Genomic DNA, 17,159 nt, shown 5'->3' on the forward strand with positions numbered 1-17,159 from the left:
TTGGGATGATAATGAGCACGTGACAATAAGAAACGTGTAGTACCAGTTAGTAGCGAGACATGTGTCAACGACCACACAATAAATACTTGTAACAGCACTATTGATTGCCAGTCGCATAGCAAAACTTAGAATAAAAATAAAGCGAACACAGGCAGTTCACAGTGACCAGAAGAAACAAAACGATATACTGTGCGGACACGACTTCAAAAGCACGATGGGTGATCGAAGTCTATTTCAATCTAATAGTACAATGACACTTCTATTGTGTTGAACGTGTCCATCACAACCAATTAAAGTCCTTCTTTCATTATGAGATAGTTTCCGGAACTGTTGTATTCTCCAGTTACTCTTTACTGTTCGCGTTACTAAAATTATTGTGGTTATAATTACAAAATCTGATTAAACTCCGTTGGTACAAGTTTTTTACTTGTTATTTTTAACTACAATATGTATATATATACTACTTGTTTGATTCTAAATTTGTATAATTGACGTATTTATCCATTATAAATTCTAACCTTGCTCTATGAAACTATGATATGAGCGTAAGATATTGAAATTCCTTCATTATCTTGGGCACTTTACTGGTATTTCAGTCTAACGCAGAGCAAACCAATCGAGCAAAGTGCATACTTATATCTTACGTATGTATGCATGCATGCTTGTGAGGAGAAACAATAATTAAAGAAACAGATGACACAAGGAATTTTCTCTAACTTCAACAGTTTCCGAACATCAATATTATAATAAAAAAAACCAACTTGTATAATGAAGCCAATCTGTAGAATAAATGTATCAGAAATCAATACACAAGAAAACCACAACCTATAACAAATAGTGAATTGGATCATTAATTGAGTAGTCTTGCTGTTGACAAAAGCCATCGACTATGGAATAACATGTTGTCCACAGTAAACGAACCAACCTCAGGCACCATTAAACAATATGCTAAATACGGTATATGAACCAACCTCAGGCACCATTAAACAATAGGCTAAATACGGTATATGAACCAACCTCAGGCACCATTAAACAATATGTAGTATGAAATTTACCTTCGTTCGATTCTGTTTAACATCCGTACTAGTTTACGATGTCAACCAGTACACGTACACACGATAAGTATTTTAATGTTTTCACAGCACCAAAACAGTTACTTCGTTATAATAACAAGGGTATAAACATTGTGTAGGTTATAACTAGAAATAAGTGCGCGTTGTTTTTACGTATCTTTTCTTCGCGAAACAGTTTTGACTACAGAACAACAAATAAGTATATAACACATTTTACAATACTAAACAACTACAATCAAGTTCCGAACAGATAAGAAATAATAACAATCTCAGTTAGTACTAAGTAAAGCTCAGAAAATTCTATGTCAAAATTTAGCTTACGTCATGCTATTATCTTGAGATCAGACAATGGTAAACAACTATATCTGGGATACTTTTAAAGCTGTCACGAAGGAAGATTTGGTTTTACGAATTTAAAATATTCAGTAGAAATAAAGAGAGAAAGAAGGTAATAAAATTACCAGTGTCAAAGGACTTCGACCCAGTACAATGGTTAATGTTACATAACTGCTTTCACAATTACAATAACTACAAATCCCACATGTTATTTCATTCCTGTTCACAACACAACAGGATAAGGTAAATAGTGGCCACCCATAAAAAGTGCACAGGTTTAAAAATTGCTTCCAGGAATGCTGTCCGGCCTTGGAGGCGGAGCCCCGTTTTAACCAGGGACCAGTTTTGCCAGTAGATGTCTCCCCCCTACTGCAAGTAGACGCGTCCAGTTTCTTAGCTGGGAGCTGAGCCAACAACAGTCGAGTTAGTTATAACGGCACTGTACGTTGAAGCTGTGATTGTTCAAGTTTAGTAACTAATAATTCTCTCAGTTAACGTTAGGGTAGAACATTCCTTCAGACACAAAGATGTCCTGTTAGTGATCCTAGTTCGAACTCGTGTTGTTGTTTTTTTTAACTACAACGTGTCACTATGTCATTATGTAAAGTCTTAAGTTACTTAACTGCTCTTCTAGGCACTATTGTCCTCGGAGGGCTCGTTCTTCCGTTACCGTGGACGATCTTATAATTTACAGATATGGACTTAAACGCATTTAGCTGGAAATTGGGACTAGACCCTACTATCCTACAGCCTCAGAGTGATTCAGGATAACATATGAATCACCAACATGGACGAACAACATCGACTGTTATGGGTTATTTGTGTGTTGCTTGTCTCGGCAACGTGTGCCGTCCATTACGTGGCACCGGAGGACTGCCGCTGGGAGCCTCTCGGTGGTGTTGGAAGCAGCGACGTGTCCCTGACGTGTAATCTCAGGACCCTCAATGGTGTCTTCGACAACACCAACTTCAGTGTCATCCAGTCAGCACACACTATCAGTCTGACAGTGAAGTGCCAGGACATTTTGTTTGAAAGTTCTCTTCTAAACAATGCAGTTGCACACCTGTCGGAGTTAAAAAACCTTGACATAGAATTCTGCAAGTTGCGAGAGATACCAACCTTAGCTTTCACAGGCCTTTCGAAGGTTGTAAACCTAACTTTACGAACTTACAACAGCAGGTGGGGCGAGTTTCCCCTGAAAGTGTTTCCTGACAGTTTCTCCCATCTTGGTAGTCTAAAAAGACTTGATCTCAGTGTTAACAATATTGATGTGTTACCACCAAAAGTATTCTGTGGCTTACCAAAGTTGGAGTACGTTAACCTCACAGCAAACCTCTTCGACGAAGTATCTGATTTGGCCTTACATCAAACTCACGCCACGTGTAATACGGTTGTAGAAGAATTGGACGTTTCGCACAACAGGATTAAAGTGCTGCCAAACCGGGGGTTTAGTAGGTCCTTTAAACTGAAAATTTTGTCTCTCAAGTTCAACCAGATAGGGCGCGCTGAGGACAACGCCCTCGAAGGTCTCAACCAACTCCATACATTAGAATTATCTCATAACCAACTGGTCGCCCTTCCGCCCAGCTTCTTTCAACACACGGACCAATTATCCGAATTACATTTACAGAACAACTCCATTAGCGTAATACCCCCGAGATTGTTTAGTGGACTTCAAAAGCTTGTGACCCTTGATCTGAGCTACAACAGGATTTCCAGTCAATGGATTAATTCTGACACATTCGCGGACTTAATTCGTCTAGTTGTGTTTGATTTGAGCCATAATCAAATAACCGAGATAGGAACGGCAACTTTCCGGTCTCAATACAGCCTTCAAGTGCTTCGACTACAATATAATAAAATTGAAAACATAGCTGAAAACACCTTCGCATCGCTCTACAACTTACACACTCTCATATTAAGTCACAATCGTATTACTCAGATAGAATACCTGACTCTTAATGGGCTATTTGTGCTGAGTGTGCTGTCCTTCGACCATAACAACATCAACGCCATCCATCCAGATTCTTTTAGGAACTGCACGAGTTTAATGGAATTATCACTTGGAAATAACCATCTGTTTAGTGTTCCTCTCTCTCTGCAATCTCTCAGACAACTGAGAAGCCTGGAGCTTGGAGACAACCGCATCTCCGATATCCACAATGCTTCCTACCAAGGGCTCAATCAACTGTACAGTTTACGCCTGATGGGAAACGAGATTGGAAATCTAACAAATGGTGTTTTCCAGAACCTGCCTTCCTTACGAATTCTTGATCTATCCAGAAATAAAATACAAGCACTGGAACAAGGGACGCTAGACGACGTCCCCGATCTGCACGCCCTAAGACTCGATTCCAATCTTCTCACAGACATAAATGGATTATTTAGTAATCTCCATGACTTGCTTATGTTAAACGTTTCTGCTAACAAAATAGGCTGGTTTGACTATGCCTTAATTCCTATAGGCTTACAATGGCTAGATATTCATGAAAATGAAATAGAAGAATTAGGTAATTATTTTCAGTTGGAATCGGTCCTCAAACTGAGGACACTAGATGCATCCTCGAACGCAATTCATCAGCTTGAGAGCTCATCCTTACCACACGGAATAGAAATCGTGTACTTGGCTAAAAATAAGATACACAGTATCAAACCATTCACATTTCTTGGCAAAGCCAATCTTACTAGGGTAGATCTTCGAGAGAACCAACTAAAAACGCTAGAAATGAACTCTTTTCGACTCTCAGCTGTGATTTCTAGAAAACCGCTGCCTGAATTTTCAGTTTCTGGAAACCCTTTCATTTGTGATTGCAACATGGAATGGTTGCAAAGACTGAAATCACTGGGCGAATCTCGCCAATATCCCGACATGGTCGATGTTGATAAAATCGTTTGTCAACTGTCTACCAGACTGCCAGCTTCTGTACCGCTCATCAAAGCTAATTCATCACAGTTTCTCTGTCAGTACAGGAGTCACTGTTTCGCACTGTGTCACTGCTGCGACTTTGACGCTTGTGATTGTGAAATGGTGTGTCCCGAAAATTGTACATGTTACTACGATCAGAGCTGGAGTACAAACATTGTGGACTGCAGCTCTCTCCACCTGAGTGTGGTACCTCCGAAAATCCCCATGGACGTTACTGAACTTTACCTGGACGGCAACGACTTTCCCAGCTTGTATAGTCACACTTTCATCGGTCGAAAAAACATGAAAATTCTTTTTCTCAATAATTCCAACATTCGCGTGATCAGCAATCGTACTTTTAATGGACTTAGGGCTTTAAAAGAACTAAATTTACAGCATAATAAGATAGGAACTCTACATGGTTTTGAGTTTGACAGACTTACGCTGCTAGTAAAGTTAGACCTCTCTTACAATTCTTTGAAGGCCATAAGCAACACGACGTTTACAGCACTGAGATACTTAGAGGTTCTCCACCTGGAACACAATTCGCTCGTGGAGTTTCCCGGTTTTGATCCCAATATACAATTACGTGCATTACGGCTAGCTCATAATCCGTGGTCGTGTGAATGCGAGTTTCTCGAAACTTTTAGTCAATGGTTTCAAGAAGGGGTGGATTTTGTAGAAGATATAGCTGAAGTACAGTGCGTCTTTAACGAAAGTCTCACGGTTCAGCTGTTAGATTTCAATACCACTTCCTGTAACAATATCACTGCTTCTACTAGTTTTATAAGAAAGGACAGAGTACAAGACATTCTGTACATCGCTATCACAGCCGCGTCTCTGCTCGTGATCCTTCTAATTCTCGTAGCTTTAGTGTTAGTGTTCCGTAAGAGAATGAGTCTGTGGTGTTACACAAAGTATGGTATTCGACTGTTTCACCGCTGTAACGAGACAGAGAAAGAACAACTTTTTGATGCTTTTGTGTCATACAGTAAAAAGGACGAAACGTTCGTGACTCAGATTTTAACGCCCGAATTGGAGTACGGCAACCCAACGTACCGTCTGTGCCTTCATTACCGCGACCTGCCCGTCGGCGGGTACATGTCGGACGCCATTACTGAGGCCATGGAAAGCAGCCGTCGAACTATAGTGATATTGTCGGAAAACTTCCTAAAGAGCGAGTGGTGTAGATACGAGTTTAAGGCTGCCCATCACGAAGTCCTCCGCTCCAACAAACACAGGTTAATTGTTGTGTTTCTAGGAAAGGTGATACAAAGAGACCTAGACCCCGAGATTAGATCGTGGATAAAAAATAATACATTCCTTCGCTGGGGAGAAAAACTGTTTTGGGAGAAGTTGCGATACGCCATGCCAGACATTCGCCAACGAACGTCCGAACGTCGCCGTCAAGACCACACAAGTGTAGCCGTACATATTTGACAAAACAAATTTTGTGACGACGAACATTTTAACAATCTAAGTCAACAAGTGGTGAGTCCATATACGGCAGTTAACGATTTAATGTTTTTCTTTTGTAAAAAGGGATCAAACAGACCTGTAAATATTTAGGCGTGTGTATAGCATGTTTATTAAGATTTAAAATAATTTATATGTTTGAAATGCCAACCATAAGCTGTGATGCTTCTATATATGCAGTCTTTACTACCTGCTTTGGGAAAAGTCATATAAGGTAGTAGTTTATATTTATATATTAGTTGTTCGGACAGACTTCTACTCTGGCAGCTACCGCTGAATGCAATGGTACGTGACGTATTTTGGTTTGATCATTTTTAAGCCTAACTGTAACGGTTATCAAACACACAATATGTAAACTAGTCTTTTATCATGTCAGGATTTGTGAACAATAGAATTCCTTAGATTATGTTTAAAGTGAATAGTTTTACGAAGACAACAAGGCATACCGGACAATCAAAACGAATCCGTAGAAAAGTTGGGGGAGGAAAGAAAAACTGTATATTCGTCATTTTTCTTAGGACTAATACAGCGTTCCCCCCCTACCTCGCTTGGGCTAATAAAACGTTTTCTCCACTTTGCATTATTACTGGTACAGTTTATCAGTGATACAAGACGAGATTTCTAAGTCATCGCCACCAGGTTTACACCACTAGGGTGAGCTTGGAAGCATGAAATATAATATTGTACTTACTGTTTTCTTCTTAACATGTTAGTGTATGACACATTAGGATTCGAAACCAGCTTTAAAAAGAATCAAACGTTGTACGTGACACAACATTCGTTACGAAACTCCAGGAACAGGCTACGAGTGACAAGGAGAAAACAAATGAGATTTCTGCCCTCCGTTAAATTTATTCCAAAACCTAACCCAAATTATTTGTGATCACGTCAAATAGGGGAGCAGTTCCCCTCAGTTTTTTTTTTTTTTTATCGAGAGTATCATAACTGCACACTGGCATACGTTTTGTGTTGTGCAGATTGAAATCTGTAAGACTTACCAACACGTGCATGTGATCCTAACCATTAATAACGGAATGTACTTTTTAAAGATCGGAACAGTTCTTAATTAATCGGTTAGAAACGAATTTTATGGAACGAGTTAGTTTTGGTTTTTTTTCAAGTGTAAGCAATTTTGTATGTGGTCTTCACAAATGCATGAGAAATAAAGGCCAATGAACTGATGTATAATTATTATTTCTTTATACACGTATCATTTCAGACTTGTAACTAATTTGTGTTCGGTGTGCCAAAATGCAAGTTTTTTTTAACGCAAGCGAAGTTTGGTTTACTGTTATAACCTTGTATTTGACTCTTATGAGAACTTAAAAGGTTTAAAACGTAAAAGTTTTCTGTCACGTTCTCAATTAAAATTAGTATGAACAACGTAAGACACAAACACTCATATTGCATTTCTTTTTCGATACGGCAATAAAAATGTACATATTTTTTTCATTCAAATTATAGTTAAAGAGAATTAGAAATCACTAAAAACGTTAAATAAAAAACACTGTACTTAATGTGTTAAAAGATTCTAATTGTTAGGATTATGAATATTTAATAAGCAATGTGGTGGACAAATATTACCGATATATAAGGACTACTGACGATAGAAATATTACAGATATATAAGGACTACTGACGATAGAAATATTATAGATATATAAGGACTATTGACGATAGAAATATTACAGATATATAAGGACTCTTGACGATAGAAATATTACAGATATATAAAGACTCTTGACGATAGAAATATTACAGATATATAGACTCTTGACGATAGAAATATTACAGATATATAAAGACTCTTGACGATAGAAATATTACAGATATATAAAGACTCTTGACGATAGAAATATTACAATACATAAGGACTATTGACGATAGAAATATTACAATATATAAGGGCTATTGACGATAGAAATATTACAGATATATAAGGACTCTTGACGATAGAAATATTACAGATATATAAAGACTCTTGACGATAGAAATATTACAGATATATAAGGACTATTGACGATAGAAATATTACAGATATATAAGGGCTATTGACGATAGAAATATTACAGATATATAAGGGCTATTGACGATAGAAATATTACAGATATACAAGGGCTATTGACGATAGAAATATTACAGATATATAAGGACTCTTGACGATAGAAATATTACAGCTATATAAAGACTCTTGACGATAGAAATATTACAATACATAAGGACTATTGACGATAGAAATATTAGATATATAAGGGCAATTGACGATAGAAATATTACAGATATATAAGGGCTATTGACGATAGAAATATTACAGATATATAAGGGCTATTGACGATAGAAATATTACAGATATATAAGGACTATTGACAATAGAAATATTACAGATATATAAGGACTATTGACGATAGAAATAGACATGGCTTTTTTTTTTTTCATCTACTCTGTGTAAAAAGGTTCGTACTTTCAGTTCCAGAATGCAATTCCAATAAGCTTTGTGAGTATAATGTAATGTAGCTTTCAGGGGTGCATTAATAAATATTGCGTTATGTATACTGCAAAGTAACACGCCAGTCAATAGCTGCTTTTATTCCATTGTCTGTCTGTACCTTAAGACTGGTTCTATGTAAGAAGTGTATAAGAAGGCCCATCTTTTGTGATAAATTTCTAGTTATGCATGTGGAATTTGGAGCACTGTGCCATTAAGTATTTATTGAATGGAGTAAAGAAGCAGCAGAATAAAAAAGGTGGAGCCAAAATGAAGTCTGAACAGTTTTATGCCTCACCCATTCGTCACCGATTTTACATAAAAAAACAGTTTGAACAGTTTTATGCCTCACCCATTCACCACCGATGTTACATGAAAAACAGTCTGAACAGTTTTATGCCTCACCCATTCGCCACCGATCTTACATGAAAAACAGTCTGAACAGTTTTATGCCTCACCCATTCGCCACCGATCTTACATGAAAAACAGTCTGAACAGTTTTATGCCTCACCCATTCGCCACCGATGTTACATGAAAAACAGTCTGAACAGTTTTATGCCTCACCCATTCGCCACCGATGTTACATGAAAAACAGTCTGAACAGTTTTATGCCTCACCGATGTTACATAAAAAACAATAAACGCACGACTTGTGGTTTTCTTGCTTGCTTGTCCGAGATCAACTGTTGTTCCTGTGTTTAATCTTTTAAATAAAGAATTAAAACTAACTTTCTCTGTCTCTTGTAAAAACAAAATGAAACTAAATAGACGCTAAATATTTACAAGTACGATTAAATCGTTACTGAGTAAAAACTACTGCCCCACCCTCTAACAGTATACCCCAGGTTAAAAAAAATGAAAAAAATATCCTGTCTAGAAAGATTATTTAAAAAAAAAGGCTTAAAATAAAAGGTTGTGGAGACACTAGACACTCAAATGTGTCATTAGCTTCTAAACAAAGACACTATTGTAGCACACTACTTATCGTCAGAAGTCCTGCAAGCTTTAATGTTCCAGGCAAAAATAAACCGCGAAAATTAATTGTACACAGACACTAATAGATAGAAATTGGAATTTTTTTCTTGGGGAGGAAGGGGCGTTATTCATTGACACTACCATCTGTGATTCCTTCTAGTCGAAGATCAAGGAAGAAAACTATGACAAGACTGCCCTGTTAGCATGTGTTATCTAGTAACTCGATATCGAATGTAAATCACATTTCGACACTACAATAAACAACTGCTCTTACACGGAGTCAATCAACACTAGCATAATTTATGTTACGGCCGTTTTATCTACTGTTTATAAACAGATGATTAACATTTGGCTGCGTAAAATGTAACTCTGAACTCTCTTGTCTTTAAAAGGAGCCGAACAAACCTTGCTGTATCGCGAGAAAAGGAAAAGTCATGGTTAAAAGGAAAACTAATTTCCAAAAATTGACTTGAACGGTGATAGTGGTATGTACTTATGTATTGCAGCAAAGTGATAAGAGAGTAATAGGACCTTAAATCGTGAAGGATAGTAAACCGATAACCTTGTTGAAGTTCGATACTTGAGTTAACTCAGTATTACATTTAAAATGTGATTACTCCGGGTCACGCGGGAAAATTCTGCACATACACTCGAGCACAAAGTACGAACATATGTTTCAATAATCTGTTCGTCTTAGAAGTATTCCAATTAATATCAGACAGCGGAGGGGTGGAAACATAGAGGCCTGAACGAAACTACAAAAATATTTGTCTTGAATACAAAATATATGGACGTACAGTAAACCAAACCGTTAGGAAGAAACTCAACCACATGTGGGAGAGATTCTAAGACACTAACTGACCGAAATCAGTTAAATATATTTTATTCTGTGTGGCATCCAGTGCAATCGTACATTTAGTATAAATCATTCTTTTTGTAAACAGTTGGAATTAGTGATACAGAATTAAAATAAGGAACTATTGCTTTTCACTTTGAAGTTACTCATTGTTAGGGATACACAGAAAACAAATACTATCGAATAAAAAGGTTTCTGTTAAGCCAGCTGTTTGAAATGAGACGAGGAATACGTACAACTTTAAGTAGAGAAATTATTGTTTGTACTATTTCCAAGTAAAACAATCCCAGATAATCCAAATGTGCAGAAAATAACGATACATATAACCACGCAACTATTAATCCAATAACCCTCAATTTACAGACTACAGTCATCTGTATATTGTTTAGTACTACCAGATTCCACATATTGTGTTTTGTTAAATAATTTTAGTAACTTATGTTTATATATTGTTCACTACTAGTGGAGTCTACATACTGTGTCTCACTGAGTTAGTTTACTAACTTGTTTATATATTGTTCACTACTAGTAGAGTCTACATACTGTGTCTCACTGAGTTAGTTTACTAACTTGTTTATATATTGTTCACTACTAGTGGAGTCTACATACTGTGTCTCACTGAGTTAGTTTACTAACTTGTTTATATATTGTTCACTACTAGTAGAGTCTACATACTGTGTCTCACTGAGTTAGTTTACTAACTTGTTTATATATTGTTCACTACTAGTAGAGTATACATACTGTGTCTCACTGAGTAATTTTACTAACTTGTTTATATATTGTTCACTACTAGTAGAGTCTACATACTGTGTCTCACTGAGTTACTTTACTAACTTGTTTATATATTGTTCACTACTAGTAGAGTCTACATACTGTGTCTCACTGAGTAATTTTACTAACTTGTTTATATATTGTTCACTACTAGTAGAGTCTACATACTGTGTCTCACTGAGTTAGTTTACTAACTTGTTTATATATTGTTCACTACTAGTAGAGTCTACATACTGTGTCTCACTGAGTTAGTTTACTAACTTGTTTATATATTGTTCACTACTAGTGGAGTCTACATACTGTTTCTCACCGAGTTAGTTTACTAACTTGTTTATATATTGTTCACTACTAGTAGAGTCTACATACTGTGTCTCACTGAGTTAGTTTACTAACTTGTTTATATATTGTTCACTACTAGTAGAGTCCACATACTGTGTCTCACTGAGTAATTTTACTAACTTGTTTATATATTGTTCACTACTAGTAGAGTCTACATACTGTCTCACTGAGTTAGTTTACTAACTTGTTTATATATTGTTCACTACTAGTGGAGTCTACATACTGTTTCTCACCGAGTTAGTTTACTAACTTGTTTATATATTGTTCACTACTAGTGGAGTCCACATACTGTGTCTCACTGAGTAATTTTACTAACTTGTTTATATATTGTTCATTACTAGTGGAGTCTACTTACTGTGTCTCACTGAGTAATTTTACTAACTTGTTTATATATTGTTCACTACTAGTGGAGTCTACTTACTGTGTCTCACTGAGTAATTTTACTAACTTGATAATATATTGTTCACTACTAGTAGAATCTACATACTGTGTCTCACTGAGTAAACTTGTTTATATATTGTTCACTACTAGTGGAGTCCACATACTGTGTCTCACTGAGTAATTTTACTAACTTGTTTATATATTGTTCACTACTAGTAGAGTCTACATACTGTGTCTCACTGAGTTAGTTTACTAACTTGTTTATATATTGTTCACTACTAGTAGAGTCTACATACTGTGTCTCACTGAGTTAGTTTACTAACTTGTTTATATATTGTTCACTACTAGTAGAGTCTACATACTGTGTCTCACTGAGTTAGTTTACTAACTGGTTTATATATTGTTCACTACTAGTGGAGTCTACATACTGTTTCTCACCGAGTTAGTTTACTAACTTGTTTATATATTGTTCACTACTAGTAGAGTCCACATACTGTGTCTCACTGAGTAATTTTACTAACTTGTTTATATATTGTTCACTACTAGTGGAGTCCACATACTCTGTCTCACTGAGTAATTTTACTAACTTGTTTATATATTGTTCACTACTAGTAGAGTCTACATGCCGTCTCACTGAGTTAGTTTACTAACTTGTTTGTATATTGTTCACTACTAGTAGAGTCTACATACTGTCTCACTGAGTTAGTTTACTAACTTGTTTGTATATTGTTCACTATTAGTAGAGTCTACATACTGTTTCTCACGGAGTTAGTTTACTAACTTGTTTATATATTGTTCACTACTAGTAGAGTCTACATACTGTTTCTCACGGAGTTAGTTTACTAACTTGTTTATATATTGTTCACTACTAGTAGAGTCAACATACTGTGTCTCACTGAGTTAGTTTACTAACTTGTTTATATATTGTTCACTACTAGTAGAGTCTACATACTGTTTCTCACGGAGTTAGTTTACCACAGGGACCACATAATGTATCACAATGAGTAACAAAGTGTTTGCCTGTTAATGATTTCACTAGCTTTCTATGTTAAACTACAAAGGGAAATCCAGCAGCAATTAGAGGAAATAATTGGTAATACAACACCGATGGTGTTAGTGTGTTATCCATGTGTTATCACAGACCCTGTATTTAGCAAAGTCGGTGACCGACTAGCAATTTGGTGGTTTTGTTTATTTTGTTTGGATATGTGTGTTTTTCTCAACACAGGTATCGGAACTAGATTTTTAACGTTTTAAGCCCACTGACTTATTGCTGAGACATAAGAAGATGACTTTAGTGCAGAGTGAAAATTTAGAGAAACGTATGTAAACAGGAGTATATTGTTGGTGAAATAATCAACCTTATATATATGATTCATACTATGTTAAAATAACTACTTGTCACAGTAACTGTGTCACACTCGGGCATTGGTTCCACTACTTATGCATTTCCCTTTGACGATATTAGAACTTTCATGAGTACTTGACACATTTGTCTACAAACATTCGTTCGAAAGCACTTCCCACGATTAGCTGTAAAACTTCTACCGACAAGTCACTTCAGAACACATTTTAATATATTTATCTTAATTCAGCTACTTACTATCGGGAAGTTGTCATCGTGGAGTGCTAAGTGTTCTTGCTCACAGTGCAAAGCTGCACAACGATGTTCTGTCCACCACGGGAAAATGCACCCAGAATTTTGGCGGTGTAAGTCCTTAAACTAACCGTTCATCTACGAGGGGTCCGAAATGTTTTGTTCGTACAACCAGTAAAACTTAGTACTCTCTTGTCTCACAGACAGCATAAAAATTTGTCTAAAGTTTGTAGTGTAAAAAAGTGTACAAGTTTGTCTCTACTAGACGGTATAAAAATCTACGCTTGTCTCTACTTAACCCACTGTGCTGTACATTATTTCATGTATTTTATATTTTGTCAAATGTAACCGAAGTTTTATCTGGTGTTTATCTCGAATTCACCGAGACATATGCTAAAAACTATCATACTTTACAAACTAGATCTAGCTAGGTAGAAACTATCATACTTTACTAACTAGATCTTCTGGCTAGGTAGAAACTATCATACTTTACAAACTAGATCTGGCTAGGTAGAAACTATCATACTTTACTAACTAGATCTTCTGGCTAGGTTTATTTTTGCGGAACGGCAAAGTTTTTGCAGTTTGGTTTGTTTTCAATTCCGGGCAAAGCTACACGAGGGCTATCTGCGATAACCGTCCCTGATTTAGCAGTGTGAGACTAGAGGGAAGGCAGCTAGTCATCACTACCCACCGACAACTGTTGGGCTACTCTTTTACCAACGAATAGTGGGATTTATCGTCACATTATAACGCCCCCACGGCTAAAACGGCGAGCATATTTAGTGTGACGGGGATTCGAACCCGCGACCCTCGGATTACGAGTCGAGTGCCTTAACCACCTGGCCATACCGGGCCAGTTTTTACAGTAGTTTGCATCTCGCGGGTCAACAAATATTTGTTTGTTTATTTGTATGTTTGTTTATGTTTTTTTTATCAAAAAGTCACACGGAGTATTTGTTGTGTTCACAAAAGAGAATCATATCTTTTATTTTGGCGATGTAAATTTGGAAGAATTATCGCCGTCCCATGGGGGAGACCAATAAATATTTGACGGAACTTTTGTTCATTGATCGTATTTGTGAGCAAGAACATGTTTTATACATGACTGTATTCCGAAATTCGCACATCTTATCGACTTGACCATTTACTAACAAGGTGTTCTTGTGAAGAATGCATTTGCAAGTAACAAAATGTTTTGTTTATGAACGAACTTTTTCTTGAGTGTATTGTCAAGTATGTGTTGTGTTCAAACACTTGCCATTAAACACTTTGCCCAAACATATTAATACTTTACACTAAATATACCGTCTTCGTCCACAAACCCTCGCTGAACACTAAATAATAATAATAATAAAAGGATTGTTTTAGCTTGTTTTTGTGATGAAATAAAATTTTGGCTCATGATTCTTTCAGACAAAATCACATTTTCATATTTTGATCACCAGAAAAAAATAACAATGAATAATTCTTTGGTTCCAATAAATGACTTATCAAAGCCTTCACATTAAGTAGGCTTAGCAACTTCTTTGTCTGTGTCTGTCACTGGGCCCCACTATCTTTAAACAAAGGAAAATCTCCTACGTTCCCAGAATAAGAACTTTAAGTCCCTTTAGAACCAGCTTCAAGAACACTATGGACGTCCATTCAAACAAATTTCCATAAATGCACTAAAACAGCTTCATCTATAGACAGCGACCGTTTTGGACCATGACGTAAGGGCTGGTCTCTATTGTCAAATATCTCCCCAAAGCACAAAACCTTTTCAAAAGACGCCCTTATGGTATATAGTATTTATTCCTCTGGCTAAATAAGAGAGATCATTGTATTTCTTTGTTTACTTTTACGCTAAACGAAACAGCAGACCCCCCGATGAATTTAGAAACATAAATCTTAAAAATTAATTGAAGAAAACCATGTTTTCAGACATACGGATTTCACGATGTGAGACACAGAACACTGTGGTTACACATATTTTATGATGTGAGACACAGAACACTGTGGCTACACAGATTTCATAATGAGAGACAGAGAGCATTTTGGTCACAGATTTCACGATGTGAGACACAGAACACTGTGGTCACACAGATTTCACGATGTGAGATACAGAACACTGTGGTCACACAGATTTCACGATGTGAGATACAGAACACTGTGGTCACACAGATTTCACGATGTGAGATACAGAACACTGTGGTCACACAGATTTCACGATGTGAGATACAGAACACTGTGGTCACACAGATTTCACGATGTGAGATACAGAACACTGTGGTTACACAGATTTCATAATGAGAGACAGAGAGCATTTTGGTCACAGATTTCACGATGTGAGACACAGAACACTGTGGTCACACAGATTTCACGATGTGAGACACATCACACTGTGGTCACACAGATTTCACGATGTGAGACACATCACACTGTGGTCACACAGATTTCACGATGTGAGACACAGAACATTTTGCACATCTTTCTTTCATACATAAGTTACTTAGAGTGTATAAACTATTATACGTATTATAATGGGAAACTTGTATGCGTCACAATTATTATAGTTCACTGTGCTGTAATAACAAACAGTGGTGCAGAGAAGGCTGTCAGAAATCCGAACTGGATTTCTTCTGGCTCACTACCACAATTGTAAAATGTAGGCCTCAATGCCCTAAGAATACATTAGTGTTTTCGTCTATAATTCAACACAGTTTCCAACAGTTTATCTGTCTCACTATTTGTGTATTTGTTGCTACAGAAACAAACTAAAAGTGTAATACTCCCATAATGGAGAAATATCAATATATTATGCCAAAATCAAAACCAAAGTAATAAAGTTCAGGTGACTGTGTGAAGTACATAAGTATACTAAGTTTGAACTCTGTCTAGTCGTGAATGTAAATTAATTGTATCTAAAACACGTTTATTCATCAGTCAACATTTAGCTGCTGACTCCTTGCTGACGTCTGCTTGAAGCTAATACAATAACCTCCAAGATACATAGTCGAAACCCAAGAAGTTTGGAGGAAGAATCCAGACTTTCGAGATGACTTAGTGGATATCTCTGACCATCAATTTCTAAATACATACTTGGAACATATTGTGGTTTTAGAGAACGATTATGATGTATTAGATACTTGATAAAAGTTCACTAACTTCTAGACGTAAAAATGAACTAACTGCCCCAAGTTTCAAGGAAAGGACATAAGATTCATGGAAAGCTTAAGACATTCCTTAAAAATCACAACTAAAGTTTACAGTAAAAAAAAAGTCTAAAAAAACCAAATGTTTGGTTAGAAAGATCAAACTCTTCGCAATATTTAGGTAGGAAATCACACGTTATTAGCTGTACGGTGAATGGATCAAACCTGGAATCGCTGTAGTTTGGAGAACTGAAAGTGAATCATAGTATAATAGTTGTTGAAGCCAGTGATCAGGAACCTTCTAATATTTTGAGGTACGATCCCAGTTATTCAAAAATTCGATTGAACGAAAAAAAAGTATCCAGAACTGTGTCAGGAAGACATAACTTTCCAGGTGACTGACTAAATTATCGAAACTTCAGGATATGGATTTGAAGATCCAATTTTTATGGTTCATTGTACAGAACAGTTTCGATTTTGTTTGAACTTCGCGCAAAGCTACATGAGGGCTGACTGCGCTAGCCGTCCCTAATTTAGCAGTGTAAAACTAGAGGGAAGGCAGCTAGTCATCAACATCCGCCGCCAACTCTTGGGCTACTATTTTACCAACTAATAATGTGATTGACCGTATATAATAACGCCCCACGTGTAAAAGGGGCGAGGATGATTGGTATGATGGGGATTCAAGCTCGTGACCCTCAGACTGCAAGCCGAGCACCCTAATGAGCAAACTGCAGTCTGTATCCAAATTATTACATCTGGACATATGTGTGATAATATTTATTTTTTTATTTAGTTAGGAAAATTTATGGACGGGATCGACATAGCA

General features: G+C 36.6%; 1 protein-coding gene and 1 pseudogene across 3 annotated transcripts in view; one reads left to right on the top strand and one right to left on the bottom strand.

The window, feature by feature from the left end:
- LOC143251196 (lysine-specific histone demethylase 1A-like) overlaps positions 1-17,159 on the bottom strand; it is a 198,030-nt gene that overhangs the window by 51,490 nt on the left and 129,381 nt on the right. The gene's annotated exons all lie outside the window — the stretch shown is intronic.
- Positions 1,695-9,002, top strand: LOC143251195 (toll-like receptor Tollo pseudogene; annotated as a pseudogene). Its single transcript, XR_013028532.1, has 2 exons — positions 1,695-5,805; positions 8,459-9,002. The product of XR_013028532.1 is annotated as a toll-like receptor Tollo pseudogene (transcript).

Source organism: Tachypleus tridentatus, chromosome 5, assembly GCF_004210375.1.
Source record: "Tachypleus tridentatus isolate NWPU-2018 chromosome 5, ASM421037v1, whole genome shotgun sequence".
Classification (NCBI taxonomy): Eukaryota; Metazoa; Arthropoda; class Merostomata; order Xiphosura; family Limulidae; genus Tachypleus; species Tachypleus tridentatus.